This window comes from Bidens hawaiensis, unplaced genomic scaffold, assembly GCF_021521415.1.
Source record: "Bidens hawaiensis isolate Kalapana, Puna unplaced genomic scaffold, B.hawaiensis_p1.1 tig00022546_1, whole genome shotgun sequence".
In the NCBI taxonomy this organism is placed as follows: domain Eukaryota; kingdom Viridiplantae; phylum Streptophyta; class Magnoliopsida; order Asterales; family Asteraceae; genus Bidens; species Bidens hawaiensis.
Genome location: NW_027493517.1, coordinates 40718 through 61026, shown reverse-complemented (window position 1 = coordinate 61026; position 20309 = coordinate 40718). Strand labels below are relative to the sequence as shown.

The 20309-nt window shown below is 32.9% G+C and overlaps 1 pseudogene; it reads right to left on the bottom strand.

Moving 5' to 3' along the window:
- Positions 1-2649: 2649 nt before the first annotated feature.
- Positions 2650-5438, bottom strand: LOC143565850 (transcription factor IIIB 60 kDa subunit-like; annotated as a pseudogene).
- Positions 5439-20309: the final 14871 nt, after the last annotated feature.

Genomic DNA, 20309 nt, shown 5'->3' with positions numbered 1-20309 from the left:
AGCATGCTCCTCGTACTGTTGTCGGTGAGCTGTCACCCTGTGATTGGTTCATGGGCTGCTTTGGTCAGATCTTGTCTATTTTGTCCATACCTTGGCAGGTATAGTACAAAAGATCTTCCAGAAGCATACGGACTGGCTCATTTGGGCGGGAGTATTCCCGCCTTGCTCATTCCTTCAGGTGACACTGAATTATTGAGTTAGTGCCTTGTGCGTGTAGCCTTGCTATCAGTGCGGGTAGCCTTCCCTGATGGCTTGTATCCGCAGCTGCGGGGACAGGCGGGGTACTTCACCATTGGGAGGCTTTCCCTGCGGGAACAGCTGGCGTACTGCGCGTAAGGTCTTCATCTCTGAGCATGGTGGGTCCTGCGGAACCAGTTGGTCCTTGCGCAAACGTCCCTCTTCAAGGTGAGTCTTTCATCTACATGAATGTTTTATGCAAAACTAATCCAAATACAAAGCCACATATATAGCAAAGAAGGGAAGTGGCAAGGGATTGAAAAGAAGAAGAAAGAAGAGAAAGTTAGTACACAGAGTCTTCCCCTGCCTAATTGATCTAATGATAAAGAAGTAGGCTAAGTAAAATAGAAAGTGTGTGTAAACAATAAGTAATGACTTGCTTTGTGAGAGCTCAGTTTCTAAGACGAAGGCTAAGAATTCTCTACTAGAGGGATTGAAAAGATCGAGGGTAATTTCTGAGTCTTGATGGACCTTTCTTATTATAGGCCAAAGGGATAGCTAAGGACTTCTTCCCTCATTCTCATCATGGGGTAGCTCAGGAACTATAGAATCTCTCAGGAGTTGAATAAACTCTTTTATGCTAGTGGAATTGGGAAGCATGATAAGTCCGTACTCCACATTCTAGCTTCACCTTGGTTTTCTTTGAAAGGAATTGACAGAAGAGAAAGGTAAGATAATTCTTTCTGGCCTTAACTGAAGCGGGGGAGGCCCTGGTCTACATACAGGTCTTGGATCAATAGAATCCTCCAATTGCTAGGGAAAGAATATCGGGATTAGTCTCCTTGCCATTGCTACTGTCTTTGAAAGTAAGAGAAATAGAATATAAATATTTATAATGTCTAGATGGGAATTAGATATTAAACTTTTATAAATCAATTTAAAACACGTCGACCTATCAATCCGTTTAAACTTTAAAGTTAGAATAATATGTATAAAGATCGACCCCAACTTGCCTATGATCCTTTCAATGCCTTTACAACTTTTTAATGGTCATCAATCCGCTTGACGTGTTTAGATATACGGGCTAACTATGTCGTGTCCGTGTTTTAAATGGATGTGAGCATAGATATATTGTTTGCACTTACATTTATTGCTTTTACTACATATTGGTTTGGCTACACTAAGATATGCTTCTCAAACCAGCTCACCTGGCCCAACGTTGCCCCTTCAACGTGGAATTTCGTAGAAATGTTTCAACGTTAGGTTTTTTCACGAATTTACGACCCTACGTTGCGTAAGTTCTTTTCACGATTTTACGCCCTGACGCAACGTGGGGGTCTTAATGCTAGTCTATACTAATCAATTGACCTTGGAAAGCCAACATCAAAGCTACGGGTAGTTTCATTATACTGTAAACTTGCATATTGCAAAGTGCATCCAGGGGCATTTCGAGTGTTATCGAGTTAACCTGCTGCCATAGCCATTCTAACTAGTTCATTTTCGAGTCCTATTGAACGGTTGATTCTCGTTCCAATACCCAACAAAACTTGCAAGCCGACAATTTATTTATGGAAGGAATCACCATTTTATCACAATGCTATGCATAAATTTCATCTACTTGTAATGTTTTATTCAAAACTAATTTATTACTCGAATATAGTGATGGCTAGAGATAGTAAGAGAAACAAATACAAATGTTTATGATGTTTAGATAAGTAACCGAATAGTAAACTTTTATAAATTATTAATTTAAAGCATGTTGACCTACCAATCCGTTTTGACTCCTTTATATAAGCGGGTTAACCATGTCGTTTTTGTGTTGCACGATTTTAAGTGGATGTGAGTTGGGGTTGACGTCTTTGATACTTCTTGTAAAATCATAAACATAAAACATGATAAACAAAATCCTAGGATCGAACCCGGGCAAATTGGGTGAAAAAGCGAAGGATTGACCACTGAGCCAGACAAAACTTTGTTAAGTCTATTTGTTTGTCAACTTATTCAATAAAGAAAATTATAAAGAAAAATTAAAAAAAAACAAAAAAAGCTTTCACACATCTCAGCATCTCACAACGGACCCCGTTTTAGTGTTATATGTATTACTTTATTTATAATCTATTATTATAATTATATAAAAAAACAATAACCGATTAACAGTTTGATTATTAATACTATAACTAACAATCATATGTTGATAACCAATTACTGTTTAAACGATTGGGTTTTGTAATTCAAAATGGGATAGCGGCGCAGCTTGTTACCGGTTTGACTTCTGTTTTGATGTAATCACTGCTTTTAATATTTGTGAATTTGAGGTTTTATTAAAAAAATAAAATAAAATGTTGATAACCAATTTATAGTAAAGGCCAAATTAAATAAACATCCCATATATTTCATTACCAGATAACTTAATTACAAAAGAAGTTGTGTTAATCATAATCATCCCCATTACCTCCAGTCATTTGTTGTACATTATCTCATCATATTATCATTATCGTCTTCGCTCACAGTTTCTTTCCCGTTGGCGTTGCTGCCATCATCGGCACGAGGTTGCTTAGGGCTCGGCTCCTAAACATAAAGAATATATATTAAACTTCTAACAAAAAGATTACAAGTTACATTGGCCCATTTGACCATTTCACAAATATTATTTTTGTATACAAAGTTAGAGGTGTAAATGAGCTGAGCCAAGTTGCTTATGAGCTATAGAAGTTGGCTCGCTAAAAGCTCGGATCAAGCTCAGCTAATACGAGCATGAGCCTCTGGAGCTCATTTAGTGAGCGAGCTTGAGCCCAAGCTTGACTAGGCTCGCAAGCCTAACGCAACTGTTAGTTGCATATAATGTTTTCTATATGTTATATATAAAAATTATAATTTTAAATGTGTGTAAAAATAGTTATATAAATAAAATAATTATAAAAGCAGTAAATAAAAGACGAGCCAAACAAAGAGCGTGAGTCAAGCTTGAAATACTACTCGCATGCTTGCTTTAATAAGTGACGGGCCGAGCTTTAGAAATAGAGCTCGTTTATGCCCCTAAGCAAATTAAGAAACCGAGATAAAAACATATTGCTTACCTCGTCATAAAAGAGACGTGCCAACGCATCTAAATTAAATTTTGAACCAAATCTCTGCACAAAAAAAGCAGCCAGTTAAGACAAAATAACAGGACAATCGGTTTATTGACTTATTTTGGTCAAAATTACCTTGTTAAGGTGTTGACAAGCAGCTTCTGCTGCAGTGTTTGGAGGCTTAAGATTCTTTCTCTAATTCTTTCTTTCTTTTATAATTCTGTAATGATGCATCAGCAAATAGTCAAAAACTACCATTTTACAGTTAGCAACTTATTTAAATTTCTTAATATAAAATAATATAATGTACCTCTTTTTTGGTTGCAGCAGCTTCCTTATCCGCTTGTTCCAAAGAAATCGAACCAACACGTTATTTTTGCCCAAAATTCAAACTTTAAATAAATATTAGATTGTTTTATCAAGCCCTTCATACTTATGAAGAGATTAGTTAATCACCTGCATACTCTCTTTTCCGTTAATTAGTTCCCAAGCGATCTCCTTTAAACGAGTTCCTTCCTCGTCAAGTAGGTAGCCAGTGATCTATAATAGACTAAATATTAACAGACTCGGATATAAATAGACTGGGAGATGAATAGACTTTAAGTTTAATGATTATGTTATCTCTCTCTCTCTCTCTCTATATATATATATATATCCTTGTAACTCATACTCAAACATACAATGCGCATATTTACCAAGTTTATCTATCTACACCACAAAATATATGTAAATATATTGCCACAAAATCTAACAGCATCAACCGTATTTGCATGAAATATCACTCTTAGTTTGTTACTTCTTGTTTGATAAATAGCGTAGAAGTCAAGATAAAAGAGTCGTATATATAGATGATAGGTTTATGTATTCGAGTGTCATTAATATAATTAAATAAAAGAGTCTGGAAAACGAATTTTAAAAATCGATCCACGTTTTAACTTTTAACATGTGTAGTACCGATTATAAGCTTCAAATGGCAACAGTTTTACTAACCTCAGAATCATCAATATCAGCAAGGGTATCACTTTCCTCCTTTTCAAGTTTTCCTAACAAACAGTAAGAACATGAGATCCTCTCAACTGATGAAAAAAAATAATAATAAAAGTCAAACTTACCAACGCATTCGACGTCTTCTATATTTTCAGTTTCTTTCATGTTATCCTCTGTTCCCTACATTTATAAATAAGTCAACAGTCAACAAACATCAAGCATAGTCAACACAATCAACACTTATACCTTGGATAATTGGGCACGTTGAAACGCTGGCGGTTCAAAACCATCAAGTCCCCCACAAAACTCCAAATAACAGTCCTTGCAAAGCCCAAAACCGGATTGACCCGCACTGCTTTTGTGCTGGCAAAACACTTCTGCCATTCCAGGCATCTTTAGATCATTAGCAGATTGTTTACATGACTGCATTTCCTTCTCGAAATCCATGGAATTTAGAGTGAACTCTTCAATCTACATCCAAAATCAGGCCATAAGAAAACACACAATGCAAAATGGTATAAGCTAATAAATTTTATAAGCGTAGTGCATATTCAAGTAATTCAAATGAAAAACCGATCAAATAATGATCAAACTGCACATATATTTGTTCATTTGGTCTGAGCAAACTCACTGTTAAACTCCCGGCTTCTGTGTTTTCAAACTCAATCAGTCTCTTTGTCAACGTTGCTTCACAAATGTGTACAGCTTTAACCTGACAATAAAATAGTGAAAATTTCAACTTCAGATAATTAAGCATTAACATGTCAAAAGCTAGATAGAAAACGAAACTCCAAACGTTTGTGTTACGTGTAAAAATATCATAAAGCAAGTGCTCATTTTACCCATATTCTATAAACAAATATTTATAAAATAATTTTCCTCTTTATCTGTTCACGAGGTTGTAAACACATAAGCGTTTCTCTTTTAGGTAGTTATTTTAACTCTATACATTCGACCCGTTATCAAGCAAATATACCAAATTGGCATGTTTTCACGAAAAAGAATACAATAATAGGTGTTACTGAACAAAAGAATCTTTTTTAAACAATTTGAAATAACCAATTATATCTGCATAAATTAAAAAATTTCTAAAATTATACTCACAACATCTGCTTTTGTAAAATTATATCCATGTAACACAGAAGATACATAAATAGCTGCAGCACATATCCCACTAGGTTTCCTTCCCGTCTGTGAAAACATTATGAAGAATTTTGACAGTTGTTCGGTGTTTTAACGTGGATGATATCAATTATCAGCGTCAAATAACTGTTTCACTTACCTCAGAATAATCAATTTCCTCAAGGATATCAAATTTATCAGCAGAGGCCTCTGTGTTTTCACAAGCAACGCATTCGACTTCTGTTGTGGTGCCTATATTTTCGTTCTCTTTAATGTTAACCTGCATTCCCTACAATTATGATCAAGTCAAATTCTGAAATCACACTAAGCATAGTAAACACAGTCATGACTTCTACATGTACACATATCAATGTTGGAATATTAGATCGAGCAATCATGCAATAACACGATTTGGGTAACAAATCACAAGTCACGTTTTAAACTTTATTAAAAACAAATGACCACCCATGACCCATAAACCTATATTTGTACTAAATCCAATCCAAACTGCATAGCAGAGCCACTGTTTTTTTTTTAATTTTCTGTTAGTTTAGCCAACTTATCATAAAAGATTCTAAAAATCCAGTTGTAGCGAAAAGTTTAATAAAAAAAATACAAGTGCTACTAAGTTGGCATGAAACACTAAATACTACCTGTTGCTGTTCACATCATTCCTACAAATATTTGTGTGAAATAAAATTAAAAACATAAAAATCATAGTATTTATAAAACCAACTTTGGAATAAAACTATTTCTTAAACTTTATTCCATAGAAATAACTAGATGGCAACTTTTGACATGTTTCCTTTTGGGCATTCTACATAGAATACAAAGGTACCATTGCTGTCATCACTAAGCCATTTATATGGGTTTATGTCCCATTTGGGTAATTAATTAAAAACTTTTTAATTAGATTTACAGAACACTTATTATTGAATATAAGTCTAAAATTTTCTATATAAGCTGACCCTTCTTGTCTGATTCTTTCTCTCTCTACCTTTATCATAGTCACAACTCACGGATACTTAAACGTGTAATTAGCGTGTTTCAGTCATTAGAGATAACTTTAAACTAGTTTTACCCGTTAAGACATAATCAAGCCTTTCATACATAAGTAACGAAAAATCACCTGCGTCATATTCTGTCCTCCGTTTTCTGATTCCCATATCATCTCCTTTAAACGACTTTCTTTCTTGTCAAGCAGGTAGCCCGCGATCTACACCACACAATATGCCATTAGCTATCACTAGCTTGAACATCATATTTGTATAAAATATCACTCTTAAGTTTGTAACAGTTTTACTTACCTCAGAATCATCAATATCATCAAGGGTATCAGTTTCATCAACACAGTCGATTTCTTCGAAATTTTCAACGTGTTCATGTTATCACCCTCGGTTCCCTACATTGATAAACAAGTCAATACTTAGGCATAATATAAACACATCTTATACATGTTACTCATCAACGCCCTGCTTGCGCTGTGCGCATATAATGCTTATATGTCCCGATGATTGAGTGCCTCATGTATAAGGCTTAATGCAAAACTAATATCGAGCCGGGTATGATGTTATATACATATATTACCGATTCCTAAGCCATTCAATGAACTTAAAAACTAGTTTGTTAGAAACAAACCGGGATTATAAGATAAAAGGTTAATTGATCACAGTAACATTAAAACAATCACTATTCTATTTCATCGTGCAAATTACCTGGATGGTGGCAATGGGAATTGAGAGATGTGAAAAACCTTAACTTATTAACCCCTTTTATTATATTATAACCTCCGATATTAACACCGACCTAGCATAAGGGATTTGCTATAAAAAATCCTATATACTAAATAAAAATATTCAATTTTTTAAAAAAAGTATTATATGTAATTAAAAAACAATTTCATAGTAAAAATATAAGCGGGTCATGGGTCTCACCAAACCCAGATAGTTTTTGAACGGGTTATAACATCTCATTTATTTGTGAAACCCTTTCATAATAAAACCCTAAATATATTATTAACTTCCTTACAACAAATAAAATTAAGGTAACTGGTATCCTAATTACATTATATAACTAACACGAAATTTGCTACTTTCCATGTATACCAGGTCAAAGACCGTTGCTTGATCACCCGAAGACTCGCACTTTCAGTTGATAGATCGTGGTATAAAAGGAAACGTGTTGATTAAAAGATTAACGGCTAATTAGATTTAGTCTAAGAGTTTCCTTAAATATATGGCATATTGTTAGACTTTGTTGATTATAAATAGAGCTCTAAACAAATGATCAAACACATACTCTAGCACTCGAGAATTTACTAGTACTCGCATTCTTTGTAATCACGATCAAGTTTGAGCTCCACAATTGTAATTACCTTTATTATTAATAAACCGGTGGTGATAGTTTTCACTGCCCCGGGTTTTTTGCTTGTTATCCTAAGGATAACGGGTTTTTTCCTCGCAACATATCCTCGTGTTCAAGCACTTTTACGTTCATTTCATACAAGCACGTAGTCCCGATTACCAATTTGGTTACGAAATCGTTGTTGTTAACTTTTTACCAAAACAACCGCCCCATTTACAAGACTCTCAAATTTATGGAGTATAATTAGAAGATGTTGATAATTTGGAAAAATTTAAAGAAGGTAATAAACTAGTAATGCTCTCATTTTTTTTACTATATGATTTAATCTTACTAAAAAGGTAATCGATTTATCGTTTGTTTGAATATATGTTATTAATATTATGGATTATATATTTTGTTGAACTATGTCATGTCATTTTTATTTTTTTTTCCTTTTTTGTAATATTTAGTACCAAAGTTTTAGGCTCAATTACATTGTTTTGGTCACGGTTAACCGACCCATAACCGACTTGCTATAACCTTCAAAACCGATTGACCGAAACCGCCATAACGGATCGGTTATGGTTAGGTTATCTATTAACTGACATATTGGTTATGGTTATGGGTTTGGCCAAAAACTGCCCCAAACCGACCCATGCACACCCTTAGGTGTCACCAAACCCGGATAGCCCTTAAACATGTTTTAACATCTCATTTATTTGTGAAATATTTTCATCAACAAACCCTATTTTAATTTCTCTCCTCCACATATTATCTGTCGTCAATCCATCCTCTCAATCACCGGCTAACTTCCTATTGCCACCCACTATCGTCAACCTCCCCTTTCATGAATCAACCACCATCATCACTTGCATCCACAACCCCTTTTTCATAAGACAAATATTTGTGTTTATGTTTATTCATTTAAAAAAATCAACATGTTCGTGTTCATTTATGTTCGTTCGTTAAAAAACTAAAAAATTTACACATCTCAATTTAAAGAGCCCAACGTTAAAAATATAATGAACGTAACAAACTAATTTATGTGTATTAAATCAAAACAAAACTAAGGTTAAAAAAATAAAACAAATTATTACAAATTATAAAATAGTAAAATTTAACAACAAAACCTAAACAAACCCTCATAACACGGGGACTCAAACTAGTGCTTTAATAAGCAGTTATTATATATTTTTAATATGTTTCTCTGTGTACATAGATAATAGATATTTAAACTTTTTAAATTGGGGCCTATTTTTTGGGAAGTCTTCACCAGTTGGCCTTACCTATCATTACCATTGGGCTAGCCGTGAACGTGACGGATACATTCTAAACATGGGAATAACTCTAGACAATCCTCTCCTTGTTGGAACGATTATAGTTTATATAAACACACACATACGCTAGGATTATAGATAACCGATGACGCTTCAAAAGAGCCATATACACAAAGCATTTCATCTATCGTGTCGACAAATGCATTTCAGTTAGTCAAGTTTGCTTTACTTGTTAGAGTAGTTTTGTGTAAATGCGGGGACCTAGTTGTCATATTTACAAACATAAGGTTTTTTGAGTTGGTTTTTGTTCTAGTTTAAATCCAATAAGGTTTTGTATAGATTAAGGATTAAAGAGTTATAAATAGGAGTTATTTGCGATCAAGTTAATCGTAATATCCGTGTTACCACTTTTATCGTTCTTGATAAAATTTTTATATACATGGGTTTACAGATCAACCCCCCCTCCACCCCCCCCCCCCCCCCCACCCCCAAGTTCTCTAGGAGCTTCAAGCATTTTTTCTCCAACTTTTATGAAAGGGTTTATTCATCTTTAGATGGAGATAAAAAGTAATGAAAATGTTGCTAGACTCGTGCAACATGGATCACAAGATTGGCGGCGGTCGGAATTGAGAGACATGCCCCTAATTTACTGACCCTTATGTATATACTTATACTCAAGAGATTTTACACCAACCTACCTAATTAATATTTTGACTACGTGATCCAAACCACATTGGAATGGGTGTATGTGATCCGCGTGATTAACTAATAATTGAGTTTGTCCCCGGCATAAGCTCTTGTATGATGATAACATATTGTTATATCTAGGATGAACAAGAAACAATTCAGAATTGTCAAAACCAAGATGCCAACACATAACGGCTAAATTGTGTTATCTTACGGTTTCCGGTTCTAATAAATTGATGGAGAATGGGGTGTAACTTTATTCATTTTTACGGCATTTAGTTTTTCTTTAAAAAACTTTTGTAGAAGATATTCAGGTGGTTTTTTTGTTTCAACCATTTCACTTTAAATGAGACAGATGTGATGGCAGGTTAAGTCGTTTATAGCATCGTTTCAAGCTAAGAACTCGTATCATCATTCTGATCAAAAGCCCTAAAAATCAATTTGAAATTCAAAAAGAAAACTTAACTTTTACATATCGACTCGTAACCGACCATCATACGTTGAGCAAACCAATTTACAGTAAGGCCAAATTAAATAAATATATCCCACATGTTTCATTACCATAATAATATAATTAACAAAAGACCATATTCTCCCAAGAAAATGTCACACACAAAATAAAAAATAAATTACCATAATTTAATTAAAAAAAGACCAAATTCTCCCAAGAAAACTTTAGACGTTGTGTTAATCATAATGATCACCATTACCTCCACTCATTTGGTCATTATCTCGTACTTGCATTCATTATATTATCATTACTGCCTTTGCTCGCAATTTCTTTCCTGTAGGCGTTGATACGCCATCAAAGACACCATCTTGGAGTGTTCCACCTAGAACAAAAAATATATATATTAAACTTGTAACAAAAAGATGAGAGGTCAAAGTGACCCATTTTTGACCATTTTCACATATTCTATAAACAAATTTAGAGCCGAGCGGCTTGTGAGTGGGCTCACTAAAAGCTTGAATCAAGCTGAGCTAAAACAAGCAACCAAGTTGCTTTAACTTTAAGACTACTCTCATTCACAACAATTTCAACCCAACTTTTGATTAAAAAAATAATTTCTCACTCTTCCGCCTATACAACAAAAACAAACCTAACTTTTCACTCTCATTCACAACCCAACCCAACCAAACCAATTTTTTAATGAATAAATATAAATTATGATTATTTTCAAAATTTTTAAAAATAACTTATTTCATTTCAAAAATTAATTGTTCACTTTAAATAGAAAATAATAAAGTAAATAAATATCTTAACACCATACTCTATAAATAAAGAAAAGAAATCATGAATTTTGGTTTTTTTATTATATTTTATTTTTGAATCCTATAGGATTAAATTTTTTTGATAATAAGTTTATAAAAATAATAACTGTATAATCATCCAGCTAGAATTTAAGTGGCAGGTTTATTCATATGCGAAGTAAATTATTTGTTTGTGAGGCGAATTAATTGTTTTGTGATGTCATACCAACCCAACCAATCAGGGTTGCGCCACCGAGCAAGTCGGGCCATATAATTGACTTTCGAATTTCTTTTTGATCAAAAATAGCCAACCGACCAGGAAAGATTCCCCCAATGGAAATAGCCTAAGTATCAAGCTTGACTAGCCTAAACGGCTCTCTTTAATTAAATATAATAATGCAACAAAATATGCATTACATTGTATAGAAATTACATTTATAAACAAGTAATTTAGATAGTTTCAGTCATTAGAGATAGATAACTCTAAACTAATTTTACCCATTAGAGATGATAAGTAATGAAATCACCTGCATATTCTCTTCTCTGTTAACTGATTCCCATATCCTCTCCATTAAACGAATATCTTGCTTGTCAACTATGTAGCCATCGATCTACACACCACTGAATATAGCTATTAGCAATCACTGTATTGAACATCATACTTGTGTGAAGCATATCCACTTGCCTCAGAATCATCAATGTCAAAATCATCATCAGTGTCATCCGCACAGGCCTCCTTTGAGCTTTTAAAAGCATCAACACATTTGATTTCTTCTTCTAGATTTTCAACTTGTTTCATGTTACCCTGCTGTTGCATTCATATAAAATAGCAGTCAAATTAATAGGTGGCATAATAATAAACAGACTCAAGACTTGTGTATTGAATAATAATAATCTTTCAACCCTTTTAAATCAGTCTGTTTTAGGTTTGGTAGTTAGCTATTCATCGTCATCATCATACTGAGTAAATCCCACCAATAGCAAAAGCTATAGCAGGGTCTGACCCTGTTGGACATAAGGCACACAACACTCAAGCATCGGGGCACCGGCCGATTGGTGCATGTCCCCTTGTTTTTCGGCTATCAACGCCGCCACATGATGCCTGATTAACCTTTTAACGTTATTTTCACAAGATTAGTAAAATTAGTGCCGCGCAGGTTCACACATATACACATTATATGCTAACTTTACAAAAACACATTGACATGTTTTCAGAAAAATTGTGATGTAATTTATAGTAGTTCTGAAACTCACCACCAGCTCTTGTGCAGCTGCTACATCTGTAGCTGTAGTTGTTTCTTTTCCACGACTACTGAAAGTAGCATCAAGACAATTACTACTACTATTTCTAAACAACACAAAACAAATAAATACATGTATATGCTTACAGAGATTCATGAGCAGAACGAGAACAGCGATTCATCTCTGTATGTATGTATCAGCTGCAGCAAATTAAACAAAAAAAAAATTAGTTTACGTATAATAATAATAAGTCATCAGCCTTAAGCAGCCATTCATTAAAGTAAACTTACAGCTATCTATTTCGTTACACAAACCAACTAGCGAACCTGGATCAAGATTGGTGGCAATCGGAAGAATTGAGAAAATAAAACCCTAACCCCTTTTTAATTAATTACTACCAGGTTCTACACCGACCCATTTAATATCCGACCCACCGCAAACCATATTCGATTGGTTAATTGGTTTTGAGTCACGAGCCGAGTGATGGCTTGCTCGTTGCTTGAAAACAAACCGAGCCAAAACATTGTTTGACCGAGCATTGCCTTTTTTTCTCTTTAATATTTTTTTATAAGAAACAAATTTGAAGTTGAATATAATGTATCTTATCTTAAATCTATAATATATATAAAAGAAAACCCTAAAATCCTATCTGTCGCGATGTGGTCACTCCCCCATTTAATGGAAGTCACCAAATTATTTTATTTTTAAATGGAGGCCTCTTATTTTTTATTCAGGTAAGACTCATACCCATGAATTTGGGTTAAATCAATGAGAGACCTCATTTAAAAATTAAGCAATTTGGTGTCTTCCATAAGGGGGAGCCACCACATCGCGACACGTAGGATTTTAGGGGTGGGTTTCGTTTATATAGATTATAGATATATATTTATTTGTTTTGTGTTCTTTAGATACAGTAATCGTGATTTTATTTTTAAAATATTTATGTTACTTTCAGTAGTCGTGGAAAAGAAATTACAATTACAACTACAGATGTAGCAGCTGCACAAGAGCTGGTAAGTTTTTAGTAAAGTTATTATAAACTTTAATAATTAACTACTACCTAACCTAACCAAACCTAACCTAACCTAACCTAAAACAGACTGATTATCCAATTTATTATTATTATTATTATTATTATTATTATTATTATTATTATTATTGTTATTGTTATTATTATTATTATTATTATTATTATGCCACCAATTTATTTTATATATATGAATGCAGCAGCAGGGTAACATGAAACAAGTTGAAAATCTAGAAGAAGAAATCAAACATGTTGATGCTTTTAAAAGCTCAAAGGAGGCCTGTGCAGATGACACTGTTGATGATTTTGACATTGATGATTCTGAGGTAAGTGGATATGTTTCGTACATATATGATGTTCAATAATAATTATAGTTTTCTCAAGATCCCACCAAAAAGAATTAAAATTTGTGAGTCAGTGCGCAACTAATTTCATCATAGAAACAATGATAGGTGGTAATTGAAATAGGCCCAAAATCTTGTTAAAATGATAATCACACAACGTGATTACTTTATGACGCAGAAACAATTTGCATATGTTTGATGACAACAAACTGTTCATGAAGGTGTTTTGATGTAATTGCCATTTGGTGCGTCTCATAAAATTCTCCAAGATAAATGCAAACACATAAATTCAAACTAATTAAGAAAGAAAAGGAGCTAAATATTCATTAGTATGTTTAAATCAGAAGATATATACTATACATAAGGATGGTAAGTATACAACTCAACAATTAGAAACAAACATCACAACTCATCATCTTATTTGGGTTCCTCCACCAGCCTAGTTTTTCATATAGCTGCTACCAACATCCAATCCACCATAATACCAAATGAAATTTAAGGAATGAATTGACGCAAATATATTTTAAAAAAGCCTGCAAGTTTCTTGTTTTTGGTTTTTCACATGGGTTCAAGGTGTTTGAGTGAAACCGAAATAATCATACCTAAATAGAAACCATCTTTTTTGTTTCGTTTAGCACGAATAAAAACTAAAAATATTAAGAGTAAAGCGTCATTTTCGTCATTGTGGTTTGTCAAATAATGCGAATTTAGTCTAAAAAGTTTATTTTTTTGCATACGGATCCTCCACATTTCCCAATTATTGCCAATTACATCAAAATAACTAACTCCGTTAAATTGAATCGTTAACTCAGGGGTAGACATGTGTTTTCACTCTTTCTTTATTACATGAGTACAGTGCCAAAATCGTCCCTGAAGTTTGGTCACATTTGCTAATTTCGTCCAAAAATATTTTTTTTTCACAATTAGACCCTCGATGTTTCCCAACTATAGCCAATTTCGTCCAGTTTGTTAACTCGGTCTAAATTTAACGTTAACTCAGGAGTGTTACTGTCCTTTTACATATTTGTTTACATTGTTATTATTATTACGCTGAGCTAAACCCCTTATATGACTAAAAATAAAGAAAAATAAATAAATGGATAATATATTGGATTCAAACATAGGAATCGTGAAATGTTGTATATGTTAGGGATGAGCAAAATACCGGTACCGGTACCGATTTGGTACCGTCGGTACCAAGGTTTTGAATTTTCAGGACCGGTACGGTACGGTACCGGTATTTCCCGAATTTTACCTCAAATACCGATACCGTCCCGGTACCAGTACCGAACCGAACATTTCGGTACCGGTACCGGTACCAAACATTTGCGATTTTCAGGATCGGGATTTTCGGTACTGGTACCGGTCGGTACCGATACGGTACCGAGCTCATCCCTAATATATGTCATCAAACAAACACATAATAACAATATTGTAAACAAACATGTAAAAGGACAATAACACCAATAAGTTAACGTTGAATTTAGACCGAGTTAATAATTTGGACGAAATTGGCAACGGTTGGGAAAAATCGAGGGTCTACTTGCGAAAAAAAATATTTTTGGACGAAATTCGCAAATATGACCAAACTTTAGAAAAGATTTTGGCACTTTACTCATATAATAAAGAAATAGTGAAAAGACATGTCTACCCCTGACTTAACGATTAAATTTAACGAGGTTAGTGATTTGGATGTAATTGTCAAGAATTGAGAAACGTGGAGGGTCTATATGCAAAAAATAAACTTCTTGGACTAAATTCGCATTATTTGCCAAACCACAAGGAAGAAAATGGCACTTTACTCAAATATTAATAACTTATGGTTTTCTGAATAATGGAATAAAAAGTTAAAAAAAGGTGAAAAAAGCTTAAAAAGTCAAGGACTTCAAAAGATACCTTAGAAACATTCTCGTGATCACAAAAGAAAATTGGTTACTATGATTGCTTGTTGGAATATAGTAAGTTTACTCTCAAAATAGAACTGAAAAGGATGTAAATTGACTACTTAGTGCAGCACAAACTGTGTATTAATGGTAGGGATTCTAATCAGCAACACCATTCCAAGAAAGTCAAACACCAAGTCAATGTATTACGTATATTTTTGTTATTGTTGACATGGTATATAATAATCCAACTAACTAATATCCAAGAAAGAGTGATCCTGACAACCATTATATGAATCCCTTGTCATTGCTTTGGTCAGGTGTATTATATGAATCTATGGATCATCATGAGCCCCAAGTGACGACATTTTGCTTGACAATGAAATGAGTTATATTTATCTTACACTCATATTGTTATCATATATCAAATCTAACTTACATTATAAGTTAGCAAAATAAACTATAAAACTTACATTTCATGGTAAAAAAAGATAAACAAACAAAAGGTTTTAAAAGTTAGTTACTTAAAGTTAAGTTTCAAAAAAGTGTTACATCATTAATAATATGCTTTAAAAGTTAACCAATACATTCTCAATTGTAGGCATATAAACCTAAGTCACCAAGTATTGTTAGCTGTCTTTTTCCCTGTATTACATATCAAAGATATCACCAGATGCCCACAAAGGCACAAACATCCAACGTAACGTATTTGATGAATATTAAATGCTTGGGCTTATCGATGTAGATGAGTTGATAGAGGGATTCACAAACATGTCACCTCATCACTGCCCGTCCATTGCTCCTGAACTTGAATATTTATTGGTTCCATGTCACATATTAGACATCAATGGGTGTCCACAAATAACCAAGCAAATGCTTGGGTTAGTTGATGTTGACAGATTGATGGTGAGGGCCTCACGGACATGTCACCGTAGCACTGCTGAAGTTAACCCCTTTCTCTTGAATACCATGAACGGCAAAACTTTCTCGCTCCTCTCCTCTCCTCTCCTCTCGTATAAACAACTCAGTTTTGTTACATAGCTGCAACCTACAACTCTAAATAGATCACACTGCATATGCTCTACGAATTATGCGGACATACAACATAATAACTTCCTTGAAAATCCCACATGTGTTAAAACTGTCAATAGCATTCCATATCCTAGATTTTTTTGATGATCACAAAACATTTTAAAACAAACAGATCAAATGTTAAGCTTTGCCACTACTATACAACATATCCTAGCAAAAAAGTTATGGAATTGTCAAAATCTATCCAGAGGAACTAAGCAAATGAAAACAGATCAAAGAATGATATATGCAGAGTGTGAAATATTTATTAGGCTTTTAATTTCTAACTGACTAAATATGATAAATTCAACAATAATAAGCTAAAAATAGACCGAAAAGATGATCAAAGGCACGAGGTGCACTGAGATGATATAGTCCCGTGGCCGAGGCGCATTCATCAGGTACATGGGCGCAAAATATTATATAATATTTTGGGCTTTTGGGCTTCAAAATCTGATGTGTAACCTCTTTGTATAGCATGAAAGCATTATGTATAACCTTTCAACGCAGAAAGTCTGCATGTATAGGAGCTGCGCACGTATACAAGTTTGATTTGCGCCTCATGTACAACTTATAGTTTCACACCGGTAGAAATTATGCAAGAACAATTATATATAATCAAATTTGAAACAAATTGAAAATAAAAAAACAATGTAGGCCAACCTAACCAGACTCGAACCAGAAATACTTGTTCCCGACCCAATCATTTTGTTAGCTTTGCATTGACCGAAAAAAAAAGAGTTTACCAATTAGTAAATGGCCCATGCACATCACAAGCATGCATACTCTGAAAGGGATCATATTCATAAGAATTGCATAATATTTTAAACCCTAGACAATCACAACAAAAGCTTTTCAAGTTAAATAAACACTACCCACAAGGGTAAGTAATCAAGTCAATAACAACCATCAAACATACCACCAAATTCACATTAAAAACCCTATCAATCATCATCAAGCAACTTACAGTAACTTTGGTTTGCTTGGTTGTTTGGGTGTTTATTTGTACCAACAATGATATAAGCTCGGGTATTTGCTGTTATACACAAATTTCATGGTTAACGTAAACAACAAAAATGAATCAAAATCAGCTGATTAATAGTAATAATAATTTGACTTACACCACCACTTTGAGCCATGAGTTCTTGCATTCTTCTTTGTCTTATAGCTTCAAGTTCTGGGTCAGCCTGCAATACAACCAAGCATAATTAACCAGTCAATACCAGCGAACTGTAATATGAGTTGAAACATCAAATACTTCAAACATCATAAATGCACAAAATCGAAACACCACCTTGCAACTCCATACCAAATCCATCACTACCTCCATACATACATAAATCATCAAAGCAGACGTTAAGGGTCCAGAAACAAAAAAAAAACCAAGTGTAAATCATCAATTAATCAATCCAGGCATAATCGGAACCGGTGTAAATATTACCAACCCTAATCTGGTGTAAATACATAATAAAATAAATTTAAAGATGAGAGAGAATATGGGAGGGTGAAAGATGTCTATCTCCGTTGACCGAAAAAAACTATTACAATATTATACTCAAATTAAAGAGAATTAAATGCTTGTTTTTATGGTTCATTTTTTTTTTAAATATAGTAACGTACGAAAAGGTTATGATCGTTTAAAAATTGTGAGGGTAATTGGGTTAAAAATAAAATTTTAAATAATAAATGATTAAAAGATGAATGACCAAAATTATAATTACTCTTTAAATTTATAAAAGTTGGTTAAAGTTGAGGGAGAAAGTTTGTAATTATTTTAAAGAAAAATGAAAGCACGTGAGATTTAATGTTAGAATGACCCCTTTACCCTCATTTTACAATATGTTTAAACACTTGTAAATTCCTTAAATTCATTGTTTTAATTTGCCCATAACTCCTATATTATATATAGTATAGATAAATATATAATATAATATAGATATAGATTATTATTTAATTTGGCCTTAGTGTAAATTGGTTTTGCTTATCAACGTATGATTGTTGGTTACAAGTTGATTGATGTAAAACTTATGTATTTTTCCGAATTTCAAACTGATTTTTTAGGGCATTTGATTAGAATGATGACACGAGTCGATTGATGTAAAACTTAGCTCAAAACGATGCTATAAACGACTTAACCTGCTATTACATATGTTTCATTTAAAGTGAAATGGTCGGAAAAAAAACCACCTGAATATCTAATTATCTTCTACAAAAGTCTTTTTTAAAGAAAAAACCAATGCCATAAAAAATGAATAAAATTACACCTCCATTCTCCATCAATTTATAAGAACGGAAACCGTAAGATAGCACACTTTAGTCTGTTCTGTGTCGGCACCTTGGTTTTGATAGTTTCGAACCGTTTCTTGTTCACCCTATATATAATAACAAGACAAGCGTTCATTTAAATGACTAAACTTCTTAAAGAACCTGATCCATAAATCGACTATGTTTAAAGGATAAAATTTGTAATTTTGTCCTTTAAAAAGCCAATAATATGCTATCACACAAGAGCTCATGCCGAGGGCACTCAACTATTATTATTATTATTATTATTATTTAACTAGTTTTAGAGCCCGTGTTATACACGAGATAATTCAAATTATAAAATTATAAGTAAAACAAATAATTACATAGCGTATATGAAAAAAAATGTATTACATCTATGCTTGTATTTATACAATGTGTACAAAAATTGATTTTATTTATATCACAAAATGGTTTTTTTAAATGAACTTAATAAAAAAATGTCCGTGCAAAATTGTACCCGAGAATACTTCTTTCTATTGAAAAATTCATTCTCGGTGTCATATATGTATAATTGAAAGAATTTTGGTTATGAACCAATTTCGAAAATAAGACTTCTCATATGATAGTAGTTATAACCACTCAGACTAAATACAAAAGAGACGTTACCTTTATTGATATATTTATCAATTTACCACACATCAAAGGAAAGTAGGATATTAAATTGCAACAATAGATGTTCTTCAAGAACTATGATTTTCGGAGCTACACCATAAAAAAGATGTTGATAAGTTTCAAAGGGCTTCTTGATTTTGTCATAATGACAACATAAAAAATAACATGTTAACCCATTCAATTTTGTAAATATTTTGTTTTATTTAAGCATAGTTTTGCATGACATGTTTCCCATACAACGTTCTGATCAACATTGAAAGAAAAATTAATGTTGACATATATAAATATTTGAAATTTGATAAAAGTTATAAGCATTGATAGGCATGGGGGTGACATGTCGAAAGTGTCGCAATCTTTTCTTAAGTTTTAATAGTTGATGGAAAAATAGTCAATTTGCCAAATCCCGAACCTTTTGATTATTTCAAAAAATGCACTTAAAAATAAACTTGAAACCCGAATCGTGTTTAAAATTCTAACTTTTATACTTTTGACATTTTAAAGTCAACACTTTGAACCCATAACAAATTTGACGATAAATCTATTTTGCATTCTCAAACTTTTAAAAATATTCAAAATTTTTATTTTTGACCCGTAACAAATTTTGACCTAAATGTAGTTAACTTGTACCAAACAATCTATTTACCAATTTTTGACCCATAAAATCAAATTTAACTTCCACAAAAAACCCGAAACAATTTTCATTTGAAAAACATGATATGTCGTTGATTTTTGGAATTCACCAAATATTTTGAAATATATAGTAAAATAATATGTTAATATTTATATTTATAAAAATATATAGATATTATATAAATATAGTGTAAAAGGAAAGTAGATAATTATTGATTTATTACATATACCAGGGTATATTAGTTTTGGAGAGAAAATATTATGAGAATTAACCAAAA